Below are 15,004 nucleotides of genomic sequence, written 5' to 3' on the forward strand. Positions count from 1 at the left end.
TTTCTCAATGAAGAATGGTTATTTATGCTGAGCCCTGCAGTCTCTAGGCTGGTGCTTGGATCCCCTGGTCCCCCACCACCTGACCCTCGTTTTTGTGCTTCTTATGGATCCTGTGCGTGCTAAGTCACTTCAGTCGTGTCTGACTCTGTGTGACCCTATGAACTGTAGCTCACCAGGCTCCTCTATCCATGGGATTCTCCAGGCAAGAATACTGGAGTGGGTTGCCATTTCCTTCTCCAGGGGATCTTCTTGATCCCAGGGATTGAATCCTCATCACTTACATCTCCTGCATTGGCAGGAGGGTTCTTTACTAGGGATCGAACCCAGGTCTCGTGCATTGCAGGCAGATTCTTTACATCTGAGCTCCCCAGGGAAGCATGGATCCCCTACCACATTGTATTGCCAAGGTTCATGTGTGTGCAAGGTGATGCCTGTTCTTGTTTTATGTTGTTCTAACTCCAGGATCATCCCCTACTTGTTGCTCAGAAGTGGGAGACCCATAATACTTTACTATTAAAAACACAACCCTGAGTTCATTGTTCGTGTTTGCTCCTCCTTCTCCACCTGACTCTTGCCAACTTGGCCTCTTCCGAGAAGCTGCTGGGGCCCCAAATGACTGGCCTACTTGAAGCGTTTCACCAGGAAGACGTTTAATGAGGTTACACGGAAAGTAACACGGCATTCTTGTTGCTGCATAAAGATAGATTTACTTCCTGTTGTGCCTCAAAGCAGGTAAAATATTTTCCTGCCAGAGGAACTTTGAAACCCTTCTTTGGCCATAGTGAAAACAAAAAACAAAAAAAGCAAAACAGAAGATCTGATATGCTGATAAGAATGCAGGTGCCAAAGAGAGCATCAGTATAGCCACAGTGAGCGCAATTTTACCAGCTGGGGCAAAGTCACTGCCAATAACCAGCTTTGGTAGAGTTTATAAAAAGAAAATCTTCACCAGAAATCCAAAGTTAAAGGCTCAGTGCTTAAAAGACTGAAGCTTGATTAAGTGGGTAATAGATGCTAAGATAAACTATATCTCTTAAGCAAGAAGACCATACTTTTGATCAGTGGTTCTCAAATTTTAAACATCAAAATCACTTGGCTATCCCCTGGTCAATCTGAGTTTCTGATTCTGTCCATCTGAGGTGGGGCATGAGAATTCGCAGTTTTTAACCCTTTCCCGGATCATGTTGGTGCTGCCCTTCCTAAGATCACACATATCTCATACAGTCATTGTATTAGATGAGCTTGTATTTTTCAAATACTCAGAGTACTCAAAAAATGTAACAAAAGTTTTAGGAGCCTGATTTTCAGAATCTTTTCAATTACTATTACACATAATGTCTGGATTCTGCTACAAAGGTTAGACCAAATCAGATAAACACTACATAGAATTTTGTTTGAACAAAGCTGATTACTGTCTCATTATGCTATATGATGCTCTGTCCCACTGTGATTTTACCTGCCTATCAGAGAATGCCTTGCTATATTTTAAGACCTGAGTTCTTTGCCCCTTGAGGGCATGTGTCTAGACTTATTTTGGTTCTCTGAGTGGAGCTAATCCCTAGTTGGTGCTCAGGTTGTGGGTTTATCTCTATCTCTGCCCCTCTAAGCTAGATAAGAGGGGCTTCCCAGGTGACGTTAGTGGTAAAGAATCTGCCTGCTAATGCAGGAGACCTATAAGACACAGGTTCGATCCCTGGGATGGAAGGATCCCCTGGAGGAGGACATAACAACCCACTCCAGTATTCTTGCCTGGAGAATCCCATGGACAGAGGAGCCTGGCAGGTTACAGTCCAAAGGGTCTCGCGGAATCAGACACAACTGAAGTGACTTAGTACAAATGCACAGCATAGATGAGAGGGGCAGGAATATGGCAGACACAAAGAAGAGACATCCTCTGGCCCCTGGGAAACGTGTTCAGCATGCGTAGATACAGAGAACAAACATCTAGAACACACAAAGAAATCTTACCACTTGATAATAAGAACACAATACAATTTAAAAATGGACAAAAGTTTTGAATGGAAACTCTACTAAAGCTATCTGAATGGCCAGTAATCACATGGAAAGATGCTCAATTATCATTAGCCATTTGGGAAATGCAAATTAAAGTCTTAATGATAAACCATTTCTCCCACTAGAATGGCCGAAATTAAAACTGTGGACAATACCAAGAATGTGGAACTACTGGGTCTCTCCCTCTTTGCTGGTGGGATTGTAAAATGTGATAACCACTTTGGGAAACGGTTTGGCCGTTTCTCACAAAATAAAACATCTACTTACCATACAAACCGGAAATTCCATTCCTAGGTTTTCACCCAAGTGAAACAAAAGCTTATGTTTTATTCATAAAAGCCCCAAACTTGAAATTCCCCAAATGCCCATCAAACAAATTGTGGCATATCTCACAAACACAGAAATGAAAAATTTCAAAAGCATTATGCTAAACAAAAAAACAAGACACAAGGTAATGAATACTGTATTATTCCTTTTATATGAAATTCTTAAAAAAATCTAAAACATCACAGTTAAAAGTAGATTGGTGGTTCCTGGGACTGGAGGTGGGACGATTATGAAAAGATTCTATATCTTGATTGTGATGTTACTTTTCAGTTCAGTTCAGTCACTAGGTCGTGTCTGACTCTTTGTGACCCCATGAACCACAGCATGACAGGTCTCCCTGTCCATCATCAGCTCCTGGAGTTTACCGAAACCCATGTCAATCGAGTCAGTGATGTCATCCAACCATCTCATCTCATCTCATCTTCATCCTCTGTTATCCCCTTCTCTTCTCGCCCTCAATCTTTCCCAGCATCAGGGTCTTTTCAAAAGAGTCAGCTCTTCATATCAGGTGGCCAAAGTATTGGAGTTTCAGCTTCAGCATCAGTCCTTCCAATGAATACCCAGGACTGATTTCCTTTAGGATGGATGGTTGGATCTCCTTGCAGTCCAAGGGACTCTCAAGAGTCTTCTCCAACACCACAGTTCAAAAGCATCAATTCTTCGGAACTCAGCTTTCTTTATAGTCCGACTCTCATATCCATACATGACCACTGGAAAAACTGTAGCCTTGACTAGACAGACCTTTGTTGGCAAAGTAATGTCTCTGCTTTTTAATATGCTGTGTAGGTTGGTCATAACTTTCTTTCCAAGGAGCAAGCGTCTTTTAATTTCATGGCTGCAATCACCATCTGCAGTGATTTGGGAGCCCAGAAAAATAAAGTCAGCCATTGTTTCCACTGTTTCCCCATCTATTTGCCATGAAGTGATGGGACTGGATGCCATGATCTTAGTTTTCTGAATGTTGAGTGTTAAGCCAACTTTCTCAATCTCCTCTTTCACTTTCATCAGGAGACTCTTTAGTTCTTCTTCACTTTCTGCCATAAGGGTGGTGTCATCTGCATATCTGAGGTTATTGATATTTCTCCTAGCAAATTTAAGTCCAGCCTGTGCTTCATCCAGCCCATCAAGGCTGTATATTGTTACCCTGCTTATTTAACTTATATGCAGAGTACATCATGAGAAACACTGGGTTGGATGTCACTTTTACCATTTGCCAAAATTCATAAGGCTGTATTCTCCAAATGGGTGGATTTTATTGTATGTAAATTGTACCCAAATAAAGTTGAAAAAAAAGCTAGATTTAAAAAATAAGATTTTAAATACTTTGCTCTTGAAACTTCAGTGTCAAGGGTGAATCTTCAGCCTCCTCATTTAAGTGACCTCTCTGGAAGTCCTCTCAGAGGTCAGCCAACTGGCCTTCTCTGGTTGTACCACGACCCTGAAGGCATCCTAGTTCATACAGACCTTTCTGTTCCTTTTTTCATCTCTGCTTTTATCTGGACTGTGGCCAGAGAATCTTTATCTGGGTCTTTTGATTATGTTTTAAAAATGGGGAATAATTTTAGAAGATCTTGTTACTGACTAATGATGAGGAAATGTTAAAAAAGGAAGGCATATCTTCACAAAAGAGTATCTTTATCTATGTATGCATGTCAGTTGGTAGGTATCTACCTATATTTTCTCCCAGGGTGTGGATTACCTTTTCATTCTCTCAGTGGCATCTTTGAAAGAGCAGAAGTTTTCTTTTTAATCAAGTGTAGGTTTTTCCTTTTATATTTAATTTTTTGTATGTCATAAGAAATCTTTACCTATGTCAAGATTGTAAAGATTTTTCTCCTGTTCACATTTCTAGAAGTTTTATGCTTTTAGCTTTCATGTTGAGTCTTTAATACATTTCAAATAGATTTTTGTGAATGAGACAGGGCTTGAGGTTCCTTTTTTCCATACCAAAGTCCAGTTGTTTAGCACCACTTGTTGAAAAATCTATACTTTCTCTATTGAAATGTATCAATGCCTTTGTCAAGAATTAACCAACGACATGAGTTTAGATTTATTTCTGGAATCTATTCTGTTTCATTATTCTGTGCTTTTAGAAGTTTTGAACTCAGGTAGTGAAAGTCCTCCAATTTTTTCTTTTCCAAAATTGTTTTGGCTCGATTTTATGTCCTTCGTGTATCCCCGTACCTATTTTAGAGTAGCTTTTTAATTTTTGTAAAAGAATCTGATGTGATTTTAATCAAGATTGCCTTGAAGCTGAGATCAATTTGGGGAGAATGCTTATCTTAATACTGTGTCTTCCAATTCATGAAGATGATGTATTGTTCTATTTATTTATATCCTTTATTTCTCTCAGCAGTGTTTTCTGGTTTTCAGCACATAGGTCTGACACAAATTTGGTTCAATTTATTCTTGACTACATTTTTTCATTTTGTTTTTGATGCCAGTATGAGTTTTGTTTTTTTTTTTTAAATTTTCAATTGCAATTGTATATTGCTGGTGTATTGTATTGCTGGTATGCACTTGAATTTATATATTGACCTGACCCATGACTTTATTAAATTCACTTAATTTTAGTAGAGTTCTTTAATAGATTCCTTAGAATTTTATATATGGACAATTGCCTTTCTTACTTTAAAATTTTGTACTTTTTATTGATATTGTTGCTGTTTACTTGCTAAGTCCTGTTTGACTCTTTGCAACCCCATGGACAGTAGCATACCAGGCTCCCCTCTCTTTCACTATCTCCTGGAATTTATTCAAACTGACATCCATTGAGTTGGTGATGCCATCCAACCATCTCATCTGCTGTCACCCCCTTTTCCTCTGGCCGTCAATCTTTCCCAGCATCAGCTTCTTTTCCAATAAGTCAGCTCTTTGCTTCAGGTGGCCAAAGGATTGGAGTTTCAGCTTCAGCACCTGTCCTTCCAATGAATATTCAGGGTTGATTTCCTTTAGAATTGACTGGTTGGATCTCCTTGCAGTCTAAGGGCCTCTCAAGAGTCTTCTCGAGCACCTCATAAGTTGAAAGCCTTAATTCATTGGTGCTCAGCCTTCTTTAGGGTTCAACTCTCACATCCATACACGACTACGGGAAGCACATAGCCTTGACTATACGGACCTATGTCATGAAAGTGAAAGTGAAAGTCACTCAGTTGTGTCTGACTCTTTGCGACCCCATGGACTATATAGTCCATGGAATTCTCCAGGCAAGAATACTGGAGTGGGTAGACTTTCCCTTCTCCAGGGGATCTTCCCAACCCAGGGATCGAACCCAGGTCTCCTGCATTGCAGGTGGATTCTTTACCAGCTGAGCCACAAGGGAAGTCCAAGAACACTGAAGTGGGTAGCCTAGCCCCTCTCCAGCGGATCTTCCTGACTCAGGAATTGAACTGGGGTCTCCTGCATTGCAGGCGGATTCTTTACCAACTGAGCTGTCAGGCAAGACCTCTATCATAGAGGGACTTTATTGAACTTCAGTATAATATTACATCATAGTGAAGAGTAGTGAGATCATATATCCTTCTCTTTTCTCTTCAGGGGAAGCTTTTTTTCTTTTTTTTTTTTTACCATTATGTGAGGTTTTCCACAGATGCCTTACGTTTGGATATGGAAGTTTTCTTGTATATCTACTTTGCTGAGAATTTTAGAATGCTTGTTGAATTTTCCAAAATGCAACTTATGAACCTATTGAAATACTTCAGTGATCCTTTTCTTCATTCTGTTAATGTGGTAAATTGCATAGATTGATTCTCCAGTGTTGGGCCAGCATTGCATTCCAGAATGAACTGTACCAGCTCATGACGTCATAGTCTTTTCATACATTGCTGGATTCTATTTGCTAATATTTTGTTGGTGATTTTTGCACATATGTTCATAAGGGATTTTTACAGTTTTCTTTTCTTGGAATGTCTCTGTTAGTTTGGTTTCAGCATAATGGTGGGCTCATGAAAAGGTTTGGGAAGTGTTTGGTCCTCCTGTATTTCCTGAGAGTGTCTTTGTTTAAAGACTGGTATTAGTCATTTCTTAAAAGTTTTATAGACTTTAGCATTAAAGTCAGCTGAGCTGAAGTTTTCTCTGTGAAAATATTTTGATTATGAACTTAATTTCTTTACTAGATCTGGGGCTACTTAGATTTTATATTTCTTCTGCAGTCAATTTTCTTACATTGTGTTTTTTGGGAAATCATTAATTTCATTTAAGTTATCAAATTTACTGGCCTAATAGTGTTCATGATGTTTGCTTTTCTAACTGTCTAATTTCTGCAAGAATTTTAGTGCTATCTTTTCTGTAATTCCTAATTTTGGTAATTTATGTTTTTTCCTCTAGGTTTTTTTTTTTTTTTTTTTTGTAAGTATACTGCTGCTGCTAAGTTGCTTCAGTCATGTCCAACTCTGTGTGACCCCATAGACAGAAGCCCACCAGGCTCCTCTGTGCCTGGGATTCTCCAGGCAAGAATACTGGAGTGGGTTGCCATTTCTTTCTCCAATGCATGCATGTATAGCAAGAGATTTATCAATTTTATCAGTATTTTCAAAGACCCAACTTTGTCTCTCTTGTTTTTTGTTTTCTACTTCATGTGTTTTTTTACTATAATCTTAATTATTTCTTTGCTTCTGCTTTTTCTGGGTTTACTTTACTTTTTCTGACTTCTGGGGATGGAAACTTAGATGCCTGCTTTTACAGTTTTATTATTTTGCACTATGGGTATTGTTAGCAAATTTTTGCCACACGCACCACTACTGCTTCCATTTTAGAGACAGAGAAACTGAGGCTCCGAGAGCTTGTAACTCTTCTAGGGTTAGAGGGCTACAGTGGGTGGAACCTAAATTCAGACCCAGGAAGCAAGTCTCCTCAGGCTGCTTGTGGGCGCTTGAAACCCAAGGAGAGGCATTGCACCTTGACTGAACTGCAGTGCTTCCTTCAGTCATTTTCTGCATGCCTCCCAGTGGATTCTTTTCTCCAGCTTCTTTCTTCCCTTCTTGAGCAGCCTGTACGATACAGGATGCTAGACATCACCAGCACATGCTTGGGGAATTCAGATCCCAGTGTGTGGCTTACACACTCCTATCAAGTGAGGCGTGTTTTTAATGCGGTGTCATCAATTATTAACCCCCACTTTCTGTTCCACCCTACCCCACCCCTCAAGCCCCACACACCCTCACTTGCCTTCCTCCCTCCTCCAGGGCTGATGGGTGGGGATCTCACTGTGATCAGCCAGCCAGTCCGTAACATCCAGGGGGCTGCGGGGACAGGACTGCAGGAAGTTTTCAAGGTCTGTGCTCCAGGCTGTGTGAGGCATGGACTCCTCCCTGAAGAGCCCTCTGCTTATAATTGCCGAGTTTTTGGCATGTGCTGCCTGACAAAAGAACAGATGTTTCCTTCAAGAACAAAAGAACAGGGCATAGCTGTTGGCCTAACGGTTTGCCACGAATAATGTTGAATGGGGAAGCAACAAGTCCTAACGAGAATGTCCCTACAGGATCACGCAGACGGTGCCAGGAATCAGAGTGAAATGAAAGGACCCGGTGCTGCTTTTACGTTTTAATGGGCTGAGTGCTGGTTGTTTTTAGCCCCTTTAGATAAGAGGCAACTGAATGTTCTTTCTAGCTGTGTTCAGGAACCGTGTAGCTGGACGCTAATGACGGCTTCATGAATTACTTGACAAGATCCCAAGGATGTGTGTTCATTTTAGAAACGCAGTTAGAAGATGACTTACAGGCTCTGCTAAACCTGTGGCCTCGGCGTGCAGTGCGTATATGGGGGAAGCCTTCCCTAAATCACGCTCTCCATCAAACTAAAAACACCAGCGCAAGTTTTTCTCTTCTTCATTGCTGGCTAGAACTTCAAAGCACCAAGAGCCCACACACACAAATGAAGAACAACAGGCCTAGCTTCAGAAACACCCCTCACCCGCCCACCCCCAAATCAGCAAGCCTCTCTTGTTAGAAACCTCCTCCCAGCACATCACGTGTCACCCAAGCTTCAGCATTCCTGAAGTATTAATAGTTCCTCTGAGTTTTTGTCTCTGAAGATGATCTTTGAGGTTGTCCTTGGCTTTCACCCAAAAGAAAGAGTTTCTTTTCCCCAGCCTCCTATTCCAACTTTTTTTTTTTTAATTAGCAGAAAGTGGGCAAAATATTATTTTTATTGTCTTAGCTTCTTTTACCAGGAATCAGTTATCACACAAAGAGACCAGTGTTAGAGTTTTGTTAGGTCATGGTCAGATAAGAATATTCACAGCATCTCCTGTTAAAATCTGTGCTCTGTCAATATGGTCTTTGCAGACCTCTCCTCCAGTCTGCTCCGGACTTGAGCTAGAGGGGTAGTACAGTCCAGTGTTTCATCTGGGCGGTTCTAGCTTATGTTTGCGGTCCTGGGTTATCCCTCTTCTCCTGACATTCTGTTTGCTGCTTTAGACAATTCATTACATGATCGTAATCTCTTTAGCAAATGTTTTTGAAGATGTTTATCATTATTCTGACAGTTTATATCAAATTTTCTGGTGTTGTCCTTATACTGGTGATGTGGGACCATAACACTTGGAGTGACTTGAAGTTTTCATAAAGTGAATCTCTTTAATTACATATATATTTGAGCTCATACCGTTTTCCTTTAAGTGTTATTGATGTAATGTGATTATGAAAATACTTTTTTGGAAATTTTAAGGTTTTAAATTCAGTAAGGTACATAACAACAGTTGCAAGTACTCTCATATTTAGGTTCTAAATGTGGGTTATATTTTGGGTTGAATACCAGCTCAGGAATACATTAAAAAAACATGGCTATATTATGGTTTTATTTCTTACAGGGTGTAATGTATAATGATGTATTCTGTGTTATAGAGACCAAATATCAGCAGCAGATTCTTTTAGAAACTGGGAGGGGGTGGCGATGAATTACGCGGTGACAAATCTTAGCGTTCTAAGATGGTGGCAGAATTGATTTAGGAGTTTCTATAGAAAATCGGTCAGTACAGAAGTCAGAAGCATCAGTGTCTACTGCTAGGCTAGTCTCTAGTCAACAGTGTGGCTCTGGGTAACCAGCTTCCTCCTACTATCACAGTTTCTAATCTGCTCTTGAGAGTCCCTTGGACTGCAAGGAGATCCAACCGGTTCATCCTAAAGGAAATCAGTCCTGAACATTCAATGGAAGAACTGATGCTGAAGCTGAAACTCCAATATTTTGGCCACGTGATACGAATAACTGACTCATTGGAAAAGACCCTGATGCTGGGAAGGATTGAAGGCAGGAGGACAAGGGGACGACAAAAGATGAGATGGTTGGATGGCATCACCGACTCAATGGGCATGAGTTTGAGTAAACTCTGGGAGTTGGTGATGAACAGGGAGGCCTGGCATGCTGCAGTCCATGGGGTCGCAAAGAATCGGACACGACTGAGCGACTGAACTGAACTGACTGAACTGTTCCCAAATGCTTTCTCTATGACCCCTCACAGAAGTCTGGTAAAGATAACCCAGCCTCTATTTGGGATAGCACTTTGGAAGTATCAGTACAACATGTTATACATGTTACTGTAGTGGTACTTTATATAATTCACTGTGATTCAGTGACAGCCATATCACAAGATGTTAGAACTCTTGGCCTCTGCGGGACAGCACTCAGGTTGAATTAAAAGTTTTAGTTGGAAGGGCCCAACTGCTAAATGACTAATTTTCATGTTCCAGACTGGAGGTGAAATTCCACAAGTGTCTCTGTTTTATTTTCATGACTTGACACTAAAACTTAATAAAAGCAAATATGCATCAGTTGCAATTCAAAATTGAACTTCCAGAACGGCTTCGGGCAGGAGCAAAAGATAGATATGAGGGAGCGGAAAACTTACATTTCTATGATAATTATGAAATAGTGTTACAAAACTGAAAGCCGTGGAAATTGAGCTAATGAAAATGGTATACTACAACCAACTGAATTCCTGTGATTGGAAGCAAACTAGGACTTTGTGACTGTATTTGGTTCTCTCTCTTCTTTTCAGAATACTGGATGCCATAGCTTCATAGCTACACACTGCTGTGTTGATTTTGTTCAGTCACTAGATCATGCCCAGCTCTTTGCCACCCCATGGACTGTAGCACACCAGGCTCCTCTGTCCTCCACAATCTCCTGGAGCTTGTTCATACTCATGTCCGTTGAGTAAGTGATGCCATCCAACCGTCTCATCCTCTGCCACCCCCTTCTCCTCCTGCCTTCAATCTTTCCCAGCATCAGGATCTTTTTCAATGAGTCAGCTCTTCTCATTAGGTGGCCAAAGTATTGGAGCTTCAGCTTCAGCATCAGTCCTTCGAATGAATATTCAAGGTTGATTTCCTTTAGGATTGACTGGTTTGATCTCCTTGCAGCTCAAGGGACTCTCAAGAGTCTTCTCCAGCACCACAATTCAAAAAGCATTAGTTCTTCAGCTCTTAGCCTGAAATGTTTGTGTTTTAGTTAATAACAAGACACATACCTATCCCTATTTAATCCAGAATGAAAGCTCTGGCTTAAAAATATCCCTGACCAGATGAAAAGGAAAAGTATAAAAACCATAGAAGTCCAGGACTGCTGTCCTGATGGCTGATGGGCAAATGATTGGACGTTGTTGTTTCTAGCAGGAATGATAACTTGAACTCAAGTTATCTCCCCCTTTTTCCCATGACTTCTTATGAGTGAAGGCTCATATTGTCAAGGCAGCTACTGTGTCAAGAATCCTAGTCTATGACAGTAGGTTTCTGGGAGAGTTAAGTGTCCCTGGTAGGGTGTCGATATACCCTGGGTTGCCTAGGACAGTCTGGGTTTGTGCTGATGGCCCAGCGTGATTATTCATAGCACCTCCTCTGGATCTGGGTGACAAATTACTTGATCACATCACCTCTCCTGGATGCTGAGCACACAACCTGGGCATTAAGTATTCTCACCCACCCGGTGACATCAACCCGATACCAATGCATGACATCGGGGTGGACCCAGAAGCCTTGATGACAGTCATTTTGTCAGTCTGTGCTCTGCCTTTTCATACATATTCCCAAACTAATTGTCTCACTAAATTCGCTAAGTGCATTTTCTGGCTGCAACATTTCTATTTGGGAAAGATGCCAGAATTGTCAGCCAGTAAAGACTTCAGCCCTTTCTTGGCCAATTTGCCAAAAAAACATCAGAGGGAGTTATTGATCCTTTCCCCTGTACTCATTCAGCTAATTTTTTTCTCCAGTTTCCTTTCTTTTCTTCTTCTTAAGCCGACATCCAATAAAAGCTATTTCTTTCAGGTGCCAGCTCCGTGTCAGCGCCGGCACCATTCACAATATGAGCTGCCGGTTCCCCTTTGCTCTACAAAACCCTTTTTCTTGTTTCTGTTGACAACTCAGGTATCTGTCACGCTTGCTTCTCTCCTGTATTTATTCCTCCTCTTCCTTGGGTGACTGTGAGCCTTGATTGGTACATTCCAGTCCACACGGATTACACTTGGGTACTATTGCAAGTTATACTTTTTTTTTTTTTATTACACAGTATACAAGTTATCGGGGCAGTCTTATTTTATACTTAATTTGTAACAGAAAGTCTAGAAGATTAGTCAGGGACATTTAAATAGCTAATTAGTTTCTCAACAGGAGTAAGTTTGGGATTTGGCCTTCAGAAATAGGAACTATTCTTTCAAAATCCCTGACACTGGCTCGAGCTACGCGCCCCCTTGTGAGAGCTCTTCACCTCCGGCCTTTTCTTAGCTGGAGGCCCAGTCTCCTGTAGTCCTATTAGGTAAGATAAAAGAAGGAGGCCTTGGGAATTGCAGCAGAATTACCAGAGAGATGAGCCAAGTGGTTATGGGGATAATAAATATTTAAGGTATCTGGGAAGCTGCGAAGAACGGATACTGACAACTGTTAGCAGATGCTGGTGAGCACCACGCAAACAGAGTTAGGCTGGACACGTCTGCTGCCTGTTTGCTGCATTATTCCAAGGACAGCTCACCCGTCCGCTTGAGCCTGCTGTGCAGAGCTGCCCTGATGACTCTCGAATTCATGGTCACATGGACGCTCCACAGTGAGCACAAAACTGTGGACCGAAGGTGGCCAGATCTCAGCAGAGCTCTCGCTCAATTATGGGTCATCAGGAGAAGAGCTGCGACCAGCGTCACATTTCCTACATCGACAGTGGAGGATGCTGCTTGTCAAACAACCTCGTCCAAACTCCTCATTCCCTTTGATGCTTCCTGATGCTGCTTTGTAGAATTTCAACTCCATGGGAGCTCCAACTAGCAATCTTTTCTTTTTCTTGCCATTTTTTTCCTTCTTCCTGCCCACTCCTCTTTCTGGTGGCCCTGAGGAGTAGGACTCCTGAGGTTACGAAAGTCAATCTGGGTGAGAATTACTTGGAGCTGCAAAAGCAGTGTTGATATGGTGATATATAAGTAATTTACAAATTGATATATGCATTCTAAAAATATGCCTGTGAAATTTTTGTAATTCTAAAATGGGAATGGAACCAAAATGTTTAGTCAGACATGATAATTATAGCTAACATTTATTGAATGCTTATAATGGGCCAGCTACTGTTCTAATTGCTTTACATTTATTAGCTAATGTAGTTCTCACAATAGTCCAATGAGACCATTATTATCACTATTTTACAAAGCAGGGAACAAGCACCAAGAGGGTGGAACATGGAAAGTCACAGCTGATGGATGATGGAATCGGTGCTCTTAAGGGCAGACTGTGCTGCCAATATAGTTTCAAACTGCCCCTTCACATTCAGAGCTTTGCAAGGATAGTTCTCATCAGACATGAAGAACAATATTTGAATTTCTTGCCTCAGAAGTGTTAGTAGATGGGAAATAACACTCTAGAATAGATTATTGTATCGTATCCTGCTAATGCTCAGTTGTATCCAACTCTTTGTGACCCTTTGGACTATAGCCCACCAGGTTCTTCTGTCCATGAAATTTTTTAGGCAAGAATACTGGAGTGCATTGCCATGTCCTTCTCCAGGGGATCTTCCTGATTCAGGGATGGATACTGAGTCTACTGTGTCTCCTGCATTGCAGGTCTATTCTTTACCTGCTGAGCTGTTGGGGAAGTCTGGAAAAGATTATGGCTGGATATTAATTGCTTTGCTTATGTGTGCATTAGTTTCCTAGAGCTAGTCAGCTTAAAACAACAGAAATATATTCTTTCACAGAACTTGGAAACTAGAAGACTAAAGTCAAGGTGTGGGAAGAGCCATGCTCCCTCTGAAGACTCTAGGGAAGAATCCATCCTTGCCTTTTCCAGCCTCCAGTGGCCACCAGCAATCCTTGGCTCTCCTCGGCTTATAGATGCAAACCTCCTGTGTCTGCCTCCGTCATCACATGGTGTTCTCCCTGTCTGTATGTTTGTGTCCCAAATTTTCTTTGTATAAGGACACTAGTCATTGAGTTAGGGTCACCCTTATCTAGTATGACTTCACCCTAACTTGATTACATAAGCAAAGACTATTTCCAGATAGTCACTTTCACAGGGACCAGAGATTAGGACTTTATCATATCTTTTGGGGGGATGCAATTCCGCTCACAGCAATATTTTTCAGAAAACTTATTTTATTGAAGCATGTTTGATTTACAACATTGTGTTGGTTTCTGTTGTATAGCAAAGTGATTCCATCATATATATATACACAGTCTTTTTGTATTATTTTCCATATGGTTTATTGCAGGATATTGAATATAATTCCTGTGCTACATTGCAAGACCTTGTTGTTTATCTATTCTATATATAATAGCTTGCATCTACTAACCCCCAAATCCCAGTTCATTGCCCCCTGCCCCCAACCTTGGCAAGTACAGGTCTATTCTCTGTGTCCGTGAGTCTGTTTCTGTTTCATAGATAAGTTCATTTGTGTCATATTTTAGATTCCACATATCTGTGATACCATATGGTATTTGTATTTTTCTTTCTGACTTACTTCACTTAGTATGAAAATCTTTAGATCCATCCATGTTGCTGCAAATGGCATTATTTCATTCTTTTTTAATGGCTGAGTAATATTTCATTGTGTGTATAAAGACACACACACACACACACACTCCCCACATCTTCTTTATCCATTCATCTGTCAATGGACTTCTACATTGTTTCCATATTTTGGCTAATAGTGCTACAATGATCATTGGGGTATGCAACTCATAACAGTATTCATATCTGCTTCAGTTCAGTTGCTCAGTTGTGTCTGATTCTTTGCTGCCCCATGGACTGCAGCACGCCAGGCCTCCCTGTCCATCACCAACTCCTGGAGTTTACCCAACTCATGTCCATTGAGTCAGTGATGCCATCCAACCATCTCATCCTCTGCCGTCCCGTCTCACCCTGACCTCAACCTATCCCAGCATCAGGATCTTTTCAAAAGAGTCAGCCCTTTGCATCATGTAGCCAAAGTATTGCAGTTTCAGCTTCAACATCAGTCCTTCCAATGAACACCCAGGACTGATCTCCTTTAGGATGGATGGTTGGATCTCCTTGCAGTCCAAGGGACTCTCAAGAGTCTTCTCCAACACCACAGTTCAAAAGCATCAATTCTTTGGTGCTCAGCTTTCTTTATAGTCCAACTCTCACATCCATACATGACTACTGGAAAAAACCATAGCCTTGACTAGATGGACCATTGTTGGCAAAGTAATGTCTCTGCTTTTTAATATGCTGTC

At 41.1% G+C, this 15,004-nt stretch overlaps 1 long non-coding RNA gene across 3 annotated transcripts in view; it reads left to right on the plus strand.

Annotated features, from left to right (window-relative positions):
* LOC139033056 (uncharacterized) overlaps positions 1-15,004 on the plus strand; it is a 318,814-nt gene that overhangs the window by 163,795 nt on the left and 140,015 nt on the right. The window lies entirely within an intron of this gene.

Source organism: Odocoileus virginianus, chromosome 34, assembly GCF_023699985.2.
Source record: "Odocoileus virginianus isolate 20LAN1187 ecotype Illinois chromosome 34, Ovbor_1.2, whole genome shotgun sequence".
In the NCBI taxonomy this organism is placed as follows: domain Eukaryota; kingdom Metazoa; phylum Chordata; class Mammalia; order Artiodactyla; family Cervidae; genus Odocoileus; species Odocoileus virginianus.